Below are 19,085 nucleotides of genomic sequence, written 5' to 3' on the forward strand. Positions count from 1 at the left end.
TGGTAAATCTCAAGGTCAACTGGTTCAAATTTTGTATCCAAAGGTTGTAAGTCATTTATAGTTTAATTCATTTTCTATGTTATTGACTGATCTAAATTCTTAACTATTTAGTTTGTCATTTTAGTGTAACCAGCAGCTAGATTCATGGGAATGTGGCTTCTATGTGATGTGTTGGATTAAGACCATCATTCAAGCTGTCATTACAGATGACTGGAATGAGGTAATGATGTATACCTTGAATACATTACAAATCAAATTCATCTTCAAACATATATGAAACCATAATGAATCTTTCTTGAATTTTGCAGCGCTTCAAGAGTACATCTCCTATACCAGAGGACACAATTAGGCAGATAAGGCAGGAGTGGACCGCTTATCTTCTGCAAAGATGGAGTTAGAAATAGTTTTATTTGTTGTTGAACATTGCTTACTTTTAGTTTAAGTTTAATCTTGATAGTTTTGGTAGTGGATTATTTTTTACATTAAGTAGAACTTGCTTTATATGAAACGCATATATATATATATATATATATATATATATATATATATATATATATATATATATATATATATATATATATATATATATATATATATATATATATTATACTATATTGTTCTGGGACAATTTTCTGCTTTTCAAGTGTGGTTTTATTGCAAAAATAAATTAATTTAAAAAAAAAATGCCCAGTAGACGTCTGTAAGTGCACTGTCGGACTGATGAGTCAATATTTTCTTCACTTCACTTAATCTATTGTGCTAGAATTAATCAGGGAATTGTGCTTGAATGTCCAGTATTTTCCTATTTTTACGAATTGTGCTTAATTTGACCAAAAATTGTTATTTTAATTAATTTGGATTATTTGAGCTTATTATTTTCATTTTGGATTGTAGGAAAATTTTGAAAATATAATTTGGGACATTTTGGAGGTCCAAAGAAAATGCTACATCAAATATACTTTAAACTAAAATGAGAGGAGGTGTGAATTTCATTTTTGGGGTGCTTCAAATGGAAAATGAGGTGTGCACAAAGAAAAAGGCAACAACACACCCAACCCATGGAAATTAATTGGAGTGGTGCTGGAATGACGAGGGCGTTCAGCAATTTCTTTGGCTGCCACGTCCAGCTTGGATTTTAGGGAGGCTTTCGGTCCAGCAAAAGCAGCTACGGATGGGGGGCTTCACGCGTAGACTGGGAAGCACAGGGGTGTGTCCAGCAAGCGGTCCAGCTTTCATGAATGTGAGGCGCGTCCAGCTAGCTGTGAGAAGGAGGACCTTCATTTTTTAGAAGTGCACATCATAGCCTATGATGAAGTGACGCGTCCAGGGCTTTTGGAAGAAAAACGATGATTAAAGAGAAGTGTTGGTGGACTTCACGGGATAGAGCTTGGACGTGTTGGAGCCGCCACCTACAAAAAAAATAGAGAAGAGAATATTATTCTAAATTGAAAAGAAAGCACACGTAGACGGGCTGAGAAAAATAGCTCCAAGTTTCTTAAGTTGATCCAGCAAAGCATGTGGGCTGATTCATGTTTCACGGCAGCTGGTCTAGAAAGAAGAGTGACACCCAGCAGGTGTCCAACAAGAAGGCAACAGCACGCTTGAAGGGCCATCAATTTCTTTGGCACGGTCCAGCAGCTTTTGAAGAAACAGCAGCTTTCACGGTCCAGGGGTTGCGTCCAGCAGAAGCAGGTGTGTGCTTGGAGAGAATGGGAGGTGCACAAGCAAGAAGCTTCTACGGTCCAGCGTGAAGACAAGCTCCAGCCGCAACCTAGAGGGGGGAAGTTCATTTTAGTTTAAAAAGAAGCAAGTGACAACGCAGGGGGGGGGGGGGGGGGGGGGGACGCAGATGATGGAGGGCTACGGCTGAAGAGTTGCGTTTAGTAGGGAATGAATTTTTATCATTTTACTTTGTTTAGAAAAAGAAGGATACGCTTGGTTCATTATTTTGTGTCTTCCATGTTTATTATTCAGTTATCTTTATTTTGAATACAACCGGCCGGCACACTCTTCTTTGCTTTGAACATTGTTTTGGATTTTGGAGGAAAATAGCGTGGCACACTTGCTTTTCTCGGAGGGTGAGCTCTTAAATTATTATTCACTCTTGCCTTTTTCATTTTGGGTTTATATGCATCTTTGATTGAAGCCTTTTATTGCTTCTATGCTTCAATATTCACGCTGTTGACGGGGAATGAAGTGATGTTTATGTTTTTATTTTGATGTCCTTGGGAATGAAAAGAAAGCAAAGCAAATGGTGACATGGCTGCTGGCAGGAGATGTCACGTTCATAAAAGTTTTCTTTTATATATTGTAATCATGCTTGGATGAGAATGATTTTTACATTCCAGTTGTTGAAATACAAAAAGTGAAGGAGCTGCAGGTTTGGAAGTTAAATTCAATGAATCATCATTCACGTTTTTCAATGTGCATCATTACTTTTCTTTATATCTTTTTGCCGTGGTGAATGTATGGTGACAGATGAGCACAATGAGCATTAATTTTCTTTAGCTAAACATTGCATTGGATGGAAGAAGAAAATTAACTCTTGCGTTGGAAAAAAAAAGATGTGCACGGTGTTTCTTTCTTTCTTTTAGGAGAGCACGGTCTTCAGTAGGTTATGTCCACTAGGGGTTAGCATCCATAGGTTTAATTTTCTTTTTATTAGCTCAAGTATAGCACTGAAACGGATTGGATATTATATATATTGGGATGCATTCAGCTTGGAAAGATGCATACTAATTCATTTTATTTTCACTCTTCAAACGTTTTTAATACCGTTTCCGTGATGAATGATGCATTTCATTTTTCTGTTGTGAGTTTTCCAAGAGTTGCTGTAGTGTTCAATTAATTTATTAGTTAAGCATTACTCTTTTAATTGAAGTTTTATTCCAGCCGTGTGCATTTGATTGTTTATACTTTAATAGCTTTAATTGCGTTTGGATATTTACCTATTGCATTGTTTACTTTAATGTGTTCATGCATTTTAATGCTTTTAATTATGTTTGGTTATATTTAATTTCCAGTTTTAATTTAGTTTATCTCGAATCACAAAAACACTTTCAAAACCCCCCACTACGTGTTTGTCCTAAGACCCGAACTATATTTGGTCCTTGAGAGACGACCTAGGAGTCACTTCCTAGTTTAAACTGCATTAATTTTGAAAACAACTTTTGTGGGAGGTGCGACCCTCTCATCACGGACGTCTATAGACGTCTGGCAATGCACAAACCGACGTCCAACCCAATCCCTAGCACAAAACCATTCAGACATATGGCCGTCGGGAGGATACACCTCGGACGTCTGTGTAGACGTTGGGGGGAGGAGACATCGGTCGTCTATGTGGACGTCCGAGGGGTGCACATTGGACGTCTATGTGGATGTTCGAGGGGTACACATCGGACGTTTACGTAGACGTTGGGGCTGACACATCGGACGTCTACATAGACGTCCGTTGTGGACCCCCCGACATTCGAGTAACGTCACCCACAAAGACGTCGGGGGTAGGTCGGACGTCAAAAAGCCAAAAGAACGGACGTCTAAAGCCCTTTCTGCACTAGTGGTGGTGGCGGTCTTGCGGATGCGGCGTGAAGAAGATAAATTGGTCGTGCGTGACAGTAATGGCGATGAGGATTGTTACGACAAGGTGGAGACGGTAGAACGACGACTAAGGTTTCTGTGGAGAAGATTATGCTCATGTATTAGGGATGAGGTGGCGTGTTCTGATTGGTTCACTAGTGAGTGAAAGTATTAGTGATGTGACATCATCTGGGTGGAGTCTGACTAGTTAGTGGTAGGAGGGGTATGGGTAGGAAAATTTAGGGGTGTAGGAGAAAAGGCTTAGTGTTTGGGCTTGGTTAAAAAAAAAGGGTTGTATGTAGGGAAATTTAGGAGGTGCAAGGATAAAATTTATCTGTTTGGCCCATTTGTATATTATTTTCCAAACAAAATCTGATTTTGGGTCTTAATTTGCAATTTGGACCAATAAACTTGTAACTTCAACTACACAAATAAATGTAAAAATTTCCAAGAATAATTCATGCAATTAAAATCACTTTTAAGCCCCTTTTATTCCAAAATCCAATAATTCCAATTGTCATAGATCCACTTTAAATCAACCATTTAAGCACAAATATTTCATCAAAAATTTGAATTTTTAATCATAAATGCGGGTATGAATATGCACTCATTACCATAAAAATTTGATGTGCAATAAAATGCAATATAGTACTAGGCAGTGACTCCTAGGTTCCAATGGTTTTAACTCTCACTAGTAGAATATGGGGATAAGAAGTCGGGCATTACGTTTCGGTTCCCCGAAAACCAAAGTATATGCAAACGCGATGGCATATTTGCAATTTCAGCCAACTTATACGCATCGGTTCGCCAAGAACCGAAGCATAAAGGACTAGTTACCTCGGTTAAAGTAAAAAACCGATGCCTATGGTTTTGCAATTTCCCACCTCCAACTGAAATTTTGCTGTCAGCATTCTGAAATTGGGTTTAGGCATCGGTTATTTTCAGCAGCCGAAGCAGAATGCTCTACACCTTTCACCTGCCACCCTGTCACTCAGCCTGTTTCGCCTGTAATTTTCCACGTGGACCTGGTGATGCTTTTAGGCATCAATTTTGCTGAGACCTGAGGTGTATACTGTGGGTTTAGGCATCGGTTTATTAGAACACTCGAGGCAGTAGCATGAGGGGAAGGAGATATATTTTCTCCCTTATATACATGGGTAAGTGAAATTTGTTAACTTTAAAGTTTCATTTATTAATTTTGGTATATGACAATGAAGTTATTACCAATTTCAGATGTCATTGGCAACTACTTGTGATCTCCATACCGGAGAACACTGTTGTCTGGTTTTGTTCATTGCACAAGTCTCCTCCCAGCCCTCTTAGACATGTAGTAGATTGGTAAGAACCTCAATGTTTCAACTTTCTTTGTTGTATAAATGTATGCTAAAGCAATGTTTTTTTAATAGTTCCCTTGCAACACATATGATGTTATCTGGGAGATCTACTGCTAAAGCTAAAAAGCTTGCATGGGTTGCCCTTAAGGTTTGGTATTTTAGTACATACTTTGTTACATTTGGTTCCATTCAAATGATGTTACTTGACATTTTATAATTATGATGATATATTGTAGTGTAATAGACAAATGGGGTCATATGAATGTGGTTACTACGTCATGTTTTGGATGATGAACATTATTCGTGCACATTACACCAGTGGATGGGAAACGGTAATATTTAGGTTTCATTTTTATTTTCTCTATAGTTTAGATTTCATATACACTAATTGAAATCATTGTGTTTTATGCAGAGATTTAATAGGACTGCTCCAATTTCAGAGAAGTCAGTTCAACTTGTGAGGAAAACACTGGCTAAATATGTAATTCATTTATATAATAGTATGTAGTAGATATTAGGATATAGTAAGTTCTAAGTTTATGTTTTTTAAGTTGTTTTGAGCTTTTCTACATTATTATTAGTTTAACTTTATACATTGCATTGATTTATGCTTCAAACTTGATTTATGATTACATTGGATTGATTTAAGCTTCTAAGAAGTTGATTTATGATTCCATTGAATATATTTATGTTTTAATATAATTTTCATTCAAAATATACGTTTCTGGATTATTTTGGACTATTCTGGATTATTTTGGACTGTTCTGGCTATAAAAATATATGCAGGTCTGTTTTTGTAGTTGGGAATGTTGTAGAAACAAACCTCATTTAAAAAAAAAGGGGTATATGTCTCGGTTGAGGTCATAACCGAGGTAGAAAGACCTGTTATGGCCTCGGTATAGTCACACCCAAAGCAGAAAGGCTTGCGGATGAGAAAAAAAAAGGACTCTACTACCTCGGTTCAAGCTACAACCGAGGCAGTAGAGTGGGACATACTGCGTCGGTTCATGGGGAACCGAGGCATAAAGTCCTACGAAAAAAAGATTTAAAAAATCAAAAACTCTACTTCGGTTAAGGCTGAATCGAGGCCAAATCCTCTCCTTTTATGCCTCGGTTCGCATCCGAGGCAAAAAGTAGTTGACTTTTTGCCTCGCCTGCATATGCCTCGGTTCGGGAACCGTTGCCTATAGGCAAAAATAGCCGTTGTCGTTTCCCCTTATTGTACTAGTCTCTTCCCTAATGAGGAGGCCATCTCTACATCAAAAACAATTCACAAAACCACAAGAAGCATTATAAAGCATTAGTATATGAACAATAAAAAGCAATCCAAACCCACCCTTTTTATCACCGCTGAGGGCAAAACAGGGGCCCTTAGTGTCACCTGCCAAAAAAACCATCCAACCACCCAACAACAAATGGCCAGCAACCATAAAAAGCACATTCTGCAGAAATCGCGTTGAGCGCCCCTCGGGGGCTCTCAACGCCAGTTAGTTCAAACAATTTAATCGGTTCAAACAATGATTATTTTAACAAATCATACATAAACATCAAAGTTCCTCCAGAATCATGCTTAGACAAACATATTCATTCAAAATCATGCTTTCAAATGCCCTAGAATGTAAATGCATATACTTACTTGGTTGGAAATGTTCAATATGCGAAGAATGGCAAATGGAATTTGGAATTTCCACTCACTTCATATACTCTAACTCAATCAATTCATTTAATCTCTCACACCACTCAAACATTCAACAATTAAGAACCTATAATGCAACTAGAACAGAAATAAATCAAAACAAACAAAGATAAATTAAAACAACTGGGTTGCCTCCCAGGTAGCGCTTGTTTAACGTCATGAGCCTGACCCGTAAATCCTCTAGCATCCTTTAGTAGACGCATATATTTCTCACCAACACCCATCAGTAAGTGTGTATAAGCATAATATCCTTCAGTAGATATGATGACAAATTTATGAACACCGAAAAACGGCGCCAAAAACTTGTTTAACCCTCGGCAAGTGTGACCGAATCGTATCAAGTAATAAACTCGGTAAGACCAAGTATCGTTCTCCCAAAGGACTCACGACCTAGTTAGTTATATGATTTGTTGATTATTTAAGACTTGTGAACAAATTCTTGTGGTTTCAAATGCAAAAGACAATAATTAAACATGTATACATGAGTTTGATCAATGGAAAAGAGGAACATAAACACGGAACGAATTATATGGATGAGTATGTTGTTGGGGAAATCAATTTCATCTTATCCACTCTCATATATTTTAGGAATTCATCATTCTTTTCATCAATGTTAATGCCACTCTCTAAATTACCTTAAACCCGATGTCTCGGTGAAGAAAGCCTATCCTTAATTACGAGTTCATACAATTCCTAGCATCCCTAATAATTAATTATGAAGCACAGAAACTTAAAGGCAACCAACCCTCATATCCCTATGTCTAGGCGACATTGCTTTTGGGAGAATTTCCCCGGATCTAGATTTTACCGTATGTGTCCATATCACTAAAATCAATAATCATGACATCGAATGAGTTTATCAATGCATGATTTGAGCAAAGAGGAAAAACCCTAACTAATGATGAAAGAAAGCATGTATCAAAGATATGAAGTTCAAACATAAAATTCCATATATGAGAGTTTCAGAAGATTACATTGATTCCCCAACAACAAGAAGAGTTTAGTTCACCATATTCATGGTTAAACTATATGAAATACAATGAGATAGTGAAAGATAGAACCCTAGAAAGCTGAGTAGGTAGCCTTGGCATCCAAGATCTTCCTCCAAGGGGTGGAAAGGTGTGTTTGCTTCGTCTCCAGCCAAAGATACAAACCCTAGAAAGTCCTAAAGCTTATATACTATTCACAATATTACAGAAAAGTGGGCCTAAGCCCAAAATACCACCGCTCAGTGGTACCAGTGCGTAGTCATTTCTCCCCTCAACTGCAGTTTCACTCCTCAGCGGAGCTAACGGGTGTTCTTGAGTGCCGCTCAGCGGTAAACTGGCGCTGAGCGGTACTTGCGGCTTCTCTTCTTTTGCACTTTTTGAGTTCTTTTCTGATTCCATCTCTATCCTTCTTCACTTCTTTGATCAAATCCATCTTAAATCCTGGATAAAACATTGTAATCAAGCATAAACCTGTCCAACTCTCTTATTTCTAAAAATATGAACAAAAGCATGATTCTAAGCTAGTTTCTAATTGTTAAAGGTTGCTTTTAGTATCAATTTTAAGCATGAAGATAACAATTTTTCAACTGTTATCACAACCCCAAACTTAGAACTTTGCTTGTCCTCAAGCAAAAGAAGATGTAACTCAATCTTCTACCAATCAATACAATGGTTCACTCCATTCAAAAATTCTCTTTTCAAAATAAGTAAGTGCTCAATTAAGCTCATGACAAAAACTTCAGTCAAGACATGCACATGCTCTAGTGTTCACATAATCACCTAATATCCAACAAATGCTACTTTTCATGAATCATCAATCAATTAAGCATGGATGTTCATGTGCTCATGGAATCTTTGCTCACTAGATAAAGTGTTTCACTCAAACACACAAGTGTATAAGAGGTAATCACTCATTCACTCTACTATCACAATGTCTCAAGAATTGATTTTTCCTTTCATTTAACCATAATCAAATACATTCACAAGCATGCATCATCACAAGGACTTTTCAATGGCTTATAATGTGGCTGGGCTAACAAGAAAATTGGTTTTTCTAGATCACAAAACCCTTGAGTTAAGAGAATCATATAAACACAATCATTCTTACTTATTCCCAACTTTCCTTTGCATTGAGCTTTTCTTTTTCTTCTCTTTTCTTTCTCTTTTTCTTTTTCTTTTCACATATTTAGTTTTTAGCTCTTAGCTCAATGCTTTCAATTTCCTTTTCATAACTTTCCAACAACCCCAAACTTGAACATTGATCAATACCACAAAATATTTTCTACTTCACTCAAGGTAATGCTTTTCACAAGGGGTTTTGAAATTATGTTCAAGGCTAAGGGTTCAAATGATAGAACACATAGTGCTCTCTTTTGTGGGCTAAAATCATGAATTTGACTAATAAAAGGGTTACCAACAAATGACCTTGATCATATGATGCAAACAAGCAATTGATTCAATCATAGAAAAACCTGGGCAAAATCATTCATACTTTTAAAGTAATAGCATTCAATCACAAAAACTCTGGAGCTCAAAACCTCACATATAAGCTCATTCACATTCCACATATACACATCCCTCTTAGCATCATAATCACAATCACAACATCATGCATTTGTTCACAAAGCTTGTCAATCACCTGTATAAGCATATAATGTGCACATCTCAACATCAATCATCATCAAAGCATTATCAAGCATTACTTATCAAACAACAATCATACGCAAACCATCATAGAAGACAAAGTTTCCAATTGAGTACATCAAACCCTATTCTAAAAACAATCAAAAGTAAATAAGTTCAGAACACTGGGTTGCCTCCTAGTAAGCGCTTGTTTAACGTCACGAGCCTGACCCAAAATCTCAAGGATCAACCAACTGCATCATTGTGGACAAGCGTTGCACTTCTCCTCCTAGATAAGGCTTGAGACATTGACCATTCACCACCTAACTTTTCTGTGGATCATCAGTAGCTGGATCAAGTAATTCAATTGCTCCATGTGGATGTACTCCTTTTACTACGAATGGTCCTGACCATTTTGTCTTTAACTTCCCAGGAAATAGCTTCAATCTTGAGTTGAATAATAGCACCTGCTGCCCTGGATTAAAGAATTTATTCACCAGCTTCCTGTCATGATAAAACTTAATCTTGTCTTTATAAGCCCTGGATGAATCATATGCATGTAACCGCATTTCTTCAAGTTCTAGAATCTGCCTTTTGCGTGTGCTCTGAGTTTCATAAGGATCAAAATTCAAGAATTTTAAAGCCCACAAAGCTTTATGCTCCAACTCTACTAGCAAATGACATGCTTTTCCATAAACTAATTGAAAAGGTGATAATCCCATGGATGTCTTCATTGCCGTCCTGTAAGCCCAAAGAGCATCATCCAGTTTTAGTGACCAATCCTTTCTTGATGAAGTAACGGTTTTTTCCAGGATCCTTTTTATCTCTCTGTTAGATACCTCAGCTTGTCCATTGGTTTGTGGATGATAAGGTGCAGCTACCTTATGTCTCACTCCATAATGTTTGAGTACTTTTCCTAGCTGATAATTGTAGAAATGAGATCCCCCATCACTAATTAACACTCTTGGAGTTCCAAAACGTGAAAATATCTTCTTCTTCAAAAATTTGATTATAGTGCTAGCATCATTTTTAGGACAAGCTAATGCTTCCACCCATTTACTCACATAATCCACTGCTACCAATATGTATTCATTGTTGAAAGATGGAGGAAAGGGTCCCACAAAGTCAATACCCCAGCAATCAAAAACCTCAACCTCTAAAATGCCCTGTAATGGCATCTCATGACGTTTAGTAATTGTCCCTGCTCTTTGACACTTATCACAATTTCTAACATGATTATGAGCATCTTTAAATAGAGTTGGCCAATAAAACCCTGATTGGAGAACTTTTGTTGTTGTTCTTTCTCCATTAAAATGTCCCCCATAAGGTGAATCATGACAATGCTAGAGAATTCCTTCTACTTCTTCATTTTTCACACATCTCCTCAGAAGATTATCTGCTCCAATTTTGAACAAATAAGGATCATCCCAGACAAACTGCTTGGCATCATGCAAAAATTTCTTTCTTTGTTGCCAAGTTAGATCTTCTGGCATTACCCTTGTAGCTTTGAAATTAGCCATATCAGCAAATCATGGCCTTTGTTGAATATACATGAGTGTTTCATCTGAAAAAGATTTCCAAATCTCTGATTCCTTGCTAGTGACCTCCTTGTTGACTAGCTGTGACAAATGATCAGCAATCAAATTCTCACTCCCTTTCTTATCACGGATCTCCACATCAAATTCTTGCAAAAGTAATACCCATCTAATCAAACTTGGCTTAGAGTCTGGCTTTGTCAACAAATATTTGATAGCTGCATGATCTGTATAAATAATCACCTTAGACCCAATAAGATAAGGTCTAAACTTCTCCAAAGCATATACTATAGCTAGGAACTCTTTCTCTGTAATAGCATAATTAAACTGAGCATCATTCAGAACTTTGCTGGCATAATAAATTGGATGAAAGATCTGCTCTTCTCGCTGGCCAAGAACGACTCCTATTGCATAATCACTAGCATCACACATTAGCTCAAAATTTTTATTCCAATCTGGAGCTATAATTACTAGAGCTAACACTAATTTACTCTTCAATGTGTCAAAAGCTTTCAAACATTCTTCATTCATCACAAAAGGAGCATCCTTCATAAGAAGATTACTCAATGGTTTATCAATTTTTGAAAAATATTTGATGAATCTTCTGTAAAATCCAGCATGACCTAGAAAACTCCTGATTCCCTTTACATATGTTGGTGGAGGCAGTTTCTCAATAACTTCTACTTTGGCTCTATCCACTTCAATCCCTTTAGCAGAAATTTTATGTCCTAACACAATTCCTTTTGTTACCATGAAATGATATTTCTCCCAATTGAGAACAAGATTTGTCTTAACACATCTTTTAAGAACAATATCCAAATTCGCCAAACACCTTTGGAAAGAATTTCCAAAGACTGAAAAATCATCCATGAAGACTTCAATGCACTTTTCTAGAAGATCTGCAAAAATTGCCTGCATACACCTCTGAAATGTAGCTGGAGCATTACATAATCCAAATGGCATCTTTCTGTAGGCAAAGATACCAAAAGGACAAGTAAATGCTGTCTTCTCTTGGTCTTTTGGATCTACCACAATTTGATTGTATCCAGAATATCCATCTAGAAAGCAATAAAAAGCTTGACCTGCTAATCTCTCCAACATCTCGTCCATGAAAGGAAGAGGAAAATGATCTTTCCTAGTGGCTTTATTTAGCTTCCTATAATCAATGCACATTCGCCATCCAGTAACTGTCCGAGTAGGAATAAATTCATTCTTCTCATTATGAATTACTATCATCCCGCCTTTCTTTGGAAATACCTGTACTAGACTTACCCATTCACTGTCAGAGATTGGATAGATGATACCAGCTTCCAAAAGTTTCAACACTTCTTTTCTAACCACCTCCTTCATTACAGGATTTAACCTTTTCTATGGTTGAGCACTCGGTCTATAGTCATCTTCCATAAAGATCTTATGCATACAATAAGTTGGACTGATACCTTTAAGATCTGAGATTGACCACCCAATTGCTTCTTTGTTAGCTTTCAAAATTTCTATCAACTGTTCTTCTTCTTTTGGAAACAAAGAGTTACTGATGATGACTGCTTTGTTCCATCTTTGTCTAGAAAAACATACTTCAGATGTGAAGGTAGTGTTTTTAGTTCTAACTTCTTTGCTTCGACTTCTTCTTCCTTATCAATTATCTCAAACTTTGTATCCTCCTTTGGAATCTCCTTCAATGTTTCCAAGTCCATCATGAATTCTTCAATTAATTTCTCTTCTCCTTCATCTAAATCTTCACACGCATCAATAAGAGTTTTCTCTAATGGAGAAATATAATGCACCATCCTTTCTTGCTCCATACAAACTTCATCCAGTTCGTTAAGTTGAAAACATGTTTTATCATCATTTGGATATGTCATGGCTTTGAATATGTCAAAGTTTACTTCTTCATCATGAACTCTCAATTTAAGCTTACCATTCTTTAGATCAATTAAAACTCTAGCAGTCTTCATAAAAGGTCTCCCAAGAATGAGAGGCACATCACCATTCCCTTCCATCTCCATTACAATAAAATCTACTAGGAATACAAACTTGTCAACCTTCACTAAAACGTCTTCAACCACTCCATATGGATATTTAAGAGACATATCTACCAATTGAAGAGCCATTCTGGTAGGTTTGAGTTCCAAACCTTCAATTGTTTTAAACATGGATAGCGACATTAAATTAATGCTAGCTCCCAAATCAATCAATGCTCTTCCAACTTCCAAATCTCCTATGGTACACGAAATAGTGAAGCTTCCTGGATCTTTAAGCTTAGGAGGTAATTTTTGTATATTGCACTACAATTACCCTGTACTCTGATAGTTTCCTTCTCACTGTACTTGCTTTTCTTTGTAAGGAGTTCCTTCAAAAAATTTGCATATGATGGCATCTGTTGCAATGCTTCAGAGAATGGTATAGTAATCTCCAGCTTCTTAAACAACTCCATGAATCTTTCCAACTGTTTTTCTTTCTCCTTCCTTGAAAATTTTTTTGGATAAGGAAGTGGTTTTTCAAACTCTTTTTCTTTTTGTCTCTCATCTCTCTCTTCTCTCTCTTTCTTTTTCCATTCATTTTCTTCTTCTTTCTTTTTTTTCACTCTCAATTCTTTCTTTCTACTCACATGTTTCTTTTTCACTCTCATTTTCTTTCTCCTCTCTCTATTTTTCTCTCCTCTAACACCTTACCACTTCTGGTAACAATAGTCTTACACTCCTTTCTGAGATTAGCATTTTTCATTTTGTCAACTATTTGCTCACTATGGATCTTCATATTTTTAACTGCAACTTCCACATTCTTACAATAAGATGCATTCGTCTTCAAGAATTGTTGGAAAGTCTCGTCAAGTTTTGTTGTCTTCCCAGATGGAGTAGGTTGTGTTTTCCATCTTTGCTGCTGCCATTGAACCATTGAAACATTTTGTATTTCTTGTGGTAATTGAGGAAGTTTCTTAATTACTTCTTCCAACTACTGAGAAATAATCTTATTTTGAATAAGCAGGGCATCATTTGATTGAAATTGTAGCAACTCCTTCTGACTAGGAACTCCTCTTTCATTGTTCAGCTTATTATCACTAGTATCCATGTTTTCAATTATTTCATTTGCTTCCTCTGGAGTCTTCCATTTAATATTGCCTCTAGCTAAGGCGTCTAGTATCAACTTGGTTTGTGAACCAAGACCTCCAAGGAAGAATATGACTACTTTTCCTTCATCAAATCCATGCATGGGAGTCTTTCTTAATAGGATTTTGTACCTATCCCATGCGTGACCTAGTGATTCCTCCATGTCTTGCCTGAAAAATGATATCTCTTGCTTCCCTTTATTTACCTTGGACTGTGGGAAGTATTTGTTCAAGAACTTTGTTACTACATCTTCCTACTCTGTAAAGCTCCCTTCTGGAAAAGAGTTCAACCAAAGCTTAGCGTTGCATCCCAATGAGAATGAAAACAGGCTAAGTTTGATTGCTTCGTCAGGCACCCCATTTATCTTTACTGTATTGCAAATTTCATTAAAAGTTGTGAGGTGCTCATATGGGCTTTCATGCGACAACCCATTAAATTGGTTACTCTTAACCAGTTGGATTAATGCTGGTTTCACCTCCATATTAGCTGTATTGACCCTTGGTCTTGCTATGCTATTGAAATGCTAAGGTCCAACCACATTAGTGTAATCTGCAAGAGTTCGTCTGACATTATTATTCTCCATCTCCTCAGTGCTATGGTAAGAACCTTGTGGTGAAAGTTGTAAAAGAGTTTCCGGAGGAGGGAAAAGTTCTCTAGATGTACAAATTCTTCTCCTCCGTTTACTCTCGTCTAAACCTTCAAGAAGCGGTTCCGAGATTTTCTTGCTTCTAATTCAAATTGCCTCCAGCATACACAAGAAAACAAGTCCCTAGAAAAATTTGTTAGCACAAAAAGATATAGAAGAAATAATATAAGAGATAAGAAGATAAAATAAAAAAAGAAAAATTAAAAACAGAAAAATAAAAACAGAAAATAGACCACGAGTCCCCGGCAACGGCGCCAAAAACTTGATGAAAAATTTATGAACACCGAAAAACGACGCCAAAAACTTGTTTCACCCTCGGCAAGTGTGACCGAATCGTATCAAGTAATAAACTCGGTAAGACCAAGTATCATTCTCCCAAAGGACTCACGGCCTAGTTACTTGTATGATTTGTTGATTATTTAAGACTTGTGAACAAATTGTTATAAGTTTCAAATGCAAAAGACAAAAAGTAACCATGTATGCATGAGTTTTGATCAATGGGAAAGAAGAACACAAACATTGAACGAATTATATGAATGAGTATGTTGTTGGGGAAATCAATTTCATCGTATCCACTCTCATATATTTTAGGAATTCATCATTCTTTTCATCAATGTTAATGCCACTCTCTAAATTACCTTAAACCCGATGTCTCGGCGAAGAAAGTCTATCCTTAATTACGAGGTCATACAATTGCTAGCATCCCTAATAATTAATTCTGAAGCACAGAAGCTTAAAGGAAAACAACCCTCATCCCTATGTCTAGGCGATATTGCTTTTGGGAGAATTTCCTCGGATCTAGATTTTACCGTATGTGTCCATATCACTAAAATCAATAATCATGACATCGAATGAGTTAAATAATGCATGCTTTGAGCAAAGAGGAAAAACCCTAACTAATGATGAAAGAAAACATGTATCAAAGATATGATGTTTAAACATAAAATTCCATATATGAGAGTTTCACAAGATTACATTGATTCCCCAACAACAAGAAGAGTTTAGTTCACCATATTCATGGTGAAACTAGATGAAATACAATGAGATAGTGAAAGATATCACCCTAGAAAGATTAGTAGGTAGCCTTGGCGTCAGAGATGTTCCTCCAAGGGGTGGAATGGTGTGTGTTTGCTTCGTCTCCAGCCAAAGATACAAACCCTAGAAAGTCCTAAAGCTTATATACTATTCGCAATATTACAGAAAAGTGGGCCTAAGCCCAAAATACCACTGCTCAGCGGTACCAGCACGTAGTCATTTCTCCCCTCAGCTGCAGTTTCACCCTTCAGCGGAGCCAACGAGTGTTCTTGAGTGCCGCTCAACGGTAAACTGGCGCTGAGCGGTACTTGCGCCTTCTCTTCTTTTGCACTTTTTGAGTTCTTTTCTGATTCCATCGCTATCCTTCTTCACTTCTTTCATCAAATTCATCTTAAATCCTGCATAAAACACTGAAATCAAGCATAAACCTATCCAACTCTCTTATTTTTAAAAATATGAACAAAAGCATGATTCTAAGCTAGTTTCTAAGTGTTAAAGGTTGCTTTTAGTATCAATTTTAAGCATGAAAATAACAGTTTTTCAACTGTTACCAATGTGTCCATATCACTAAAATCAATAATCATGACATCGAATGAGTTAAACAATGCATGCTTTGAGCAAAGAGGAAAAACCCTAACTAATGATGAAAGAAAGCAAGTATCAAAGATATGATGTTTAAACATAAAGTTGCATATATGAGAGTTTCAGAAGATTACATTGATTCCCCAACAACAAGAAGAGTTTAGTTCACCATATTCATGGTGAAACTAGATGAACAATAATGAAATAGTGAAAGATAGAACCCTAGAAAGATGAGTATGTAGCCTTAGCATCCAAGATCTTCCTCCAAGGGGTGGAAAGGTGTGTGTTTGCTTCGTCTCTAGCCAAAGATACAAACCCTAGGAAGTCTTAAGCTTATATACTATTCGAAATATTATAGAAAAGTGGACCTAAGCCCAAAATACCACTGCTCAGCGGTAAACTACCGCTCAGCGGTACTAGCGCATAGTCAATTCTCCCCTCAGCTGCACTTTAACCCCTCAGCGGAGCCAACAGGTGTTCATTAGTGTCGCTCAACGGTAAATTGGCGTTGAGCGGTACTTGCAGCTTCTCTTCTTTTGCACTTTTTGAGTTCTTTTCTGATTCCATCTCTATCCTTCTTCACTTCTTTCATCAAATTCACCTTAAAACCTGCATAAAACACTGAAATCAAGCATAAATCTGTCCAACTCTCTTATTTCTAAAAATATGAACAAAAGCATGATTCTAAGCTAGTTTCTAAGTGTTAAAGGTTGCTTTTAGTATCAATTTTAAGCATGAAAATAACAGTTTTTTAATTGTTATCGCAACCCCAAACTTAGAACTTTGCTTGTCCTCAAGCAAACAAGATGTATCTCAATCTTCTACAAATCAATACAATGGTTTACTCCATTCAAAAATTCTCTTTTCAAGATAAGTAAGTACTCAATTAAGCTCATGACAAAAACTTCAATCAAGACATGCACATGCTTTAGTGTTCACACAATCACCCAATATTCAACAAATGCTACTTTTCATGAATGATCAATCAACTAAGCATGGATGTTCATGTGCTCATGGAATCTTTCCTCACTAGATAAAGTGTTTCACTCAAACACACAAGTATATAAGAGGTAATCACTCATTCACTCTACTATCACAATGTCACAGGAATTGACTTTGCCTTTCATTTAACCATAATCAAATACATTCACAACGATGCATCATCACAAGGACTTTTCAATGGCTTATAATGTGGCTGGGTGATAGGCTGTCGTTGAAGCTATCAAATTAATACTACTTTTCAAGGCAACTTCAGTATTGCCAAGTAGTAATAGTTGAAGAGTGTTTAAAGAATAAATAAGAAACTTAAAAACAGTTATGATGAAATAGGCTAATTCCACTACTTTTCCAAGATAGATTCATCATCGGTTATTCACGGATAATTGTTCAATTGATTATTGTTTAAGTTTCAAATTAATTAAAGTACATTCTTAATTAATTTGAGGGTGATCATGCATTTAACCAAAGTAAATTCTCAATCAAATGCAAAACCTTTCTAGATTATTCACAATAAATTCAACCAAAGTACATTCTCAATCAAATTCTATTGTGTTTAATCATGTCTATTCTTAAATCTCCTAACCAAATTAAAAGCTAATCAATCAAAGTAAATTCTCAATTGATTATAGTTGAAATTATTACTAATCAATCAAAGTACATTCTCAATTGATAGTAAAAACCATTTAATCATATGAAAGTTCCTAAATTAAATCAAAGTAGATTCTCAATTTAAACCTAGAAACCCTAAAACTCATATAATCAATATGCATGTAGATTCAAACACATTATGATGCAAAAATATTTGCTTTTAACACGATAGAGAGATGAAAGACATAGAGAGAACAACTTAAATCAATAACCAAAGTAAACAATTGCATTAACTCAATCTAACCTTAGAATCCATAATGGAATTACAGCAGAATAGCCCTAGATGCTTAGCTCTCCATGAATGGAGTTGAATACAAGATGAAAGAAAAGTGAGAGGAGTATGAGAGAATGAATGAATGCAGTGAAGTTCCCTGGGTCTCTTAATATAGGGCTTGCTTGGGCTTGGACTCTGAATATTCAGTTGAAAGAATCTTTTATCTCATATCTTCCAAATAACTAAAAGATTTAGATAATTATAACATTATTTGGAAGATATTTTCTGTTGATATTCACAAATTAAATTAATTTAACAACTGAATTTTATCTTTTAGTTTTTTTCTTACTTTCCAAAATTGCACAAATGCCCTGAAATTTTCTCTATCTACGCTTTAGCCCCAACTGAATTCTTCAAAATTGCACCAGAACCCCTGTTGACCAGCTTTGACTGAGGAAGGGCACGGCCAATGAGAGCTTGCCACGTGTCAGCCCTTTCCCACCCAAAATTAGGGTTTTGCAAATTGGGGGAAAGGGCTTTCCGTTGCCGCGAAAGAGAGAACCCATTCTTTTCTGCGCGAGACCAAGGAGGCTTCGACCTGCTGGATTGTTTGGTTTCTTTTCTTGCAGGTCTGGCTTTGATGCAGGTTCCATGGTGCTACGGTAATGGTGGATGGAGATTGGCGTTGATGGAGGCACGATTAGGTTTCGAGAAGCTTGCGGCACTTTACTGGGTTTTTTGGGTTTTGCAGTGGTGCTGTAGTGAAGATGATGGATAATTCGAGATTGGCGAACCCGTGAGGAAGATGACGGTGGCCGTGGAAGAAGGTCGCGAGAAGCGTGGTGTCGCGGCGGTCATGGAGAACTCGCGTCTGGTCTTAATGGTGATGAGCGTGAATGGTGGTGGCTGTCTGGCGAGAAAGGAGAAGCTTTGCTACGATTTCTGTGGAGACGAAGATGCGAAAGGCGTCGCGAATGGAGGAGGAACTTGCGAATCTAACGGCGACTTTGGATGGTGATGGTTGCGTGTGGAAGAACTCGCGATTCTGGTAGAGCGAGGAAGATGGTGGTGTGCGTTGAAGGTTCCGATGGTGACAGAGGC

At 36.9% G+C, this 19,085-nt stretch overlaps 1 long non-coding RNA gene across 3 annotated transcripts; it reads left to right on the forward strand.

The window, feature by feature from the left end:
• The first annotated feature begins 908 nt into the window (after positions 1 to 908).
• Positions 909 to 5,536, forward strand: LOC128197754 (uncharacterized). Of its 3 annotated transcripts, none has more exons than XR_008250540.1 (4): positions 909 to 2,078; positions 4,983 to 5,058; positions 5,147 to 5,242; positions 5,323 to 5,536. It is a non-coding gene; the product is annotated as an uncharacterized LOC128197754 (long non-coding RNA). The 3 variants fall into 3 exon arrangements; XR_008250541.1 differs by lacking the exon at positions 909 to 2,078 and adding an exon at positions 2,998 to 4,914; XR_008250539.1 differs by lacking the exon at positions 4,983 to 5,058.
• Positions 5,537 to 19,085: the final 13,549 nt, after the last annotated feature.

Source organism: Vigna angularis, chromosome 7, assembly GCF_016808095.1.
Source record: "Vigna angularis cultivar LongXiaoDou No.4 chromosome 7, ASM1680809v1, whole genome shotgun sequence".
NCBI classification, from domain to species: domain Eukaryota; kingdom Viridiplantae; phylum Streptophyta; class Magnoliopsida; order Fabales; family Fabaceae; genus Vigna; species Vigna angularis.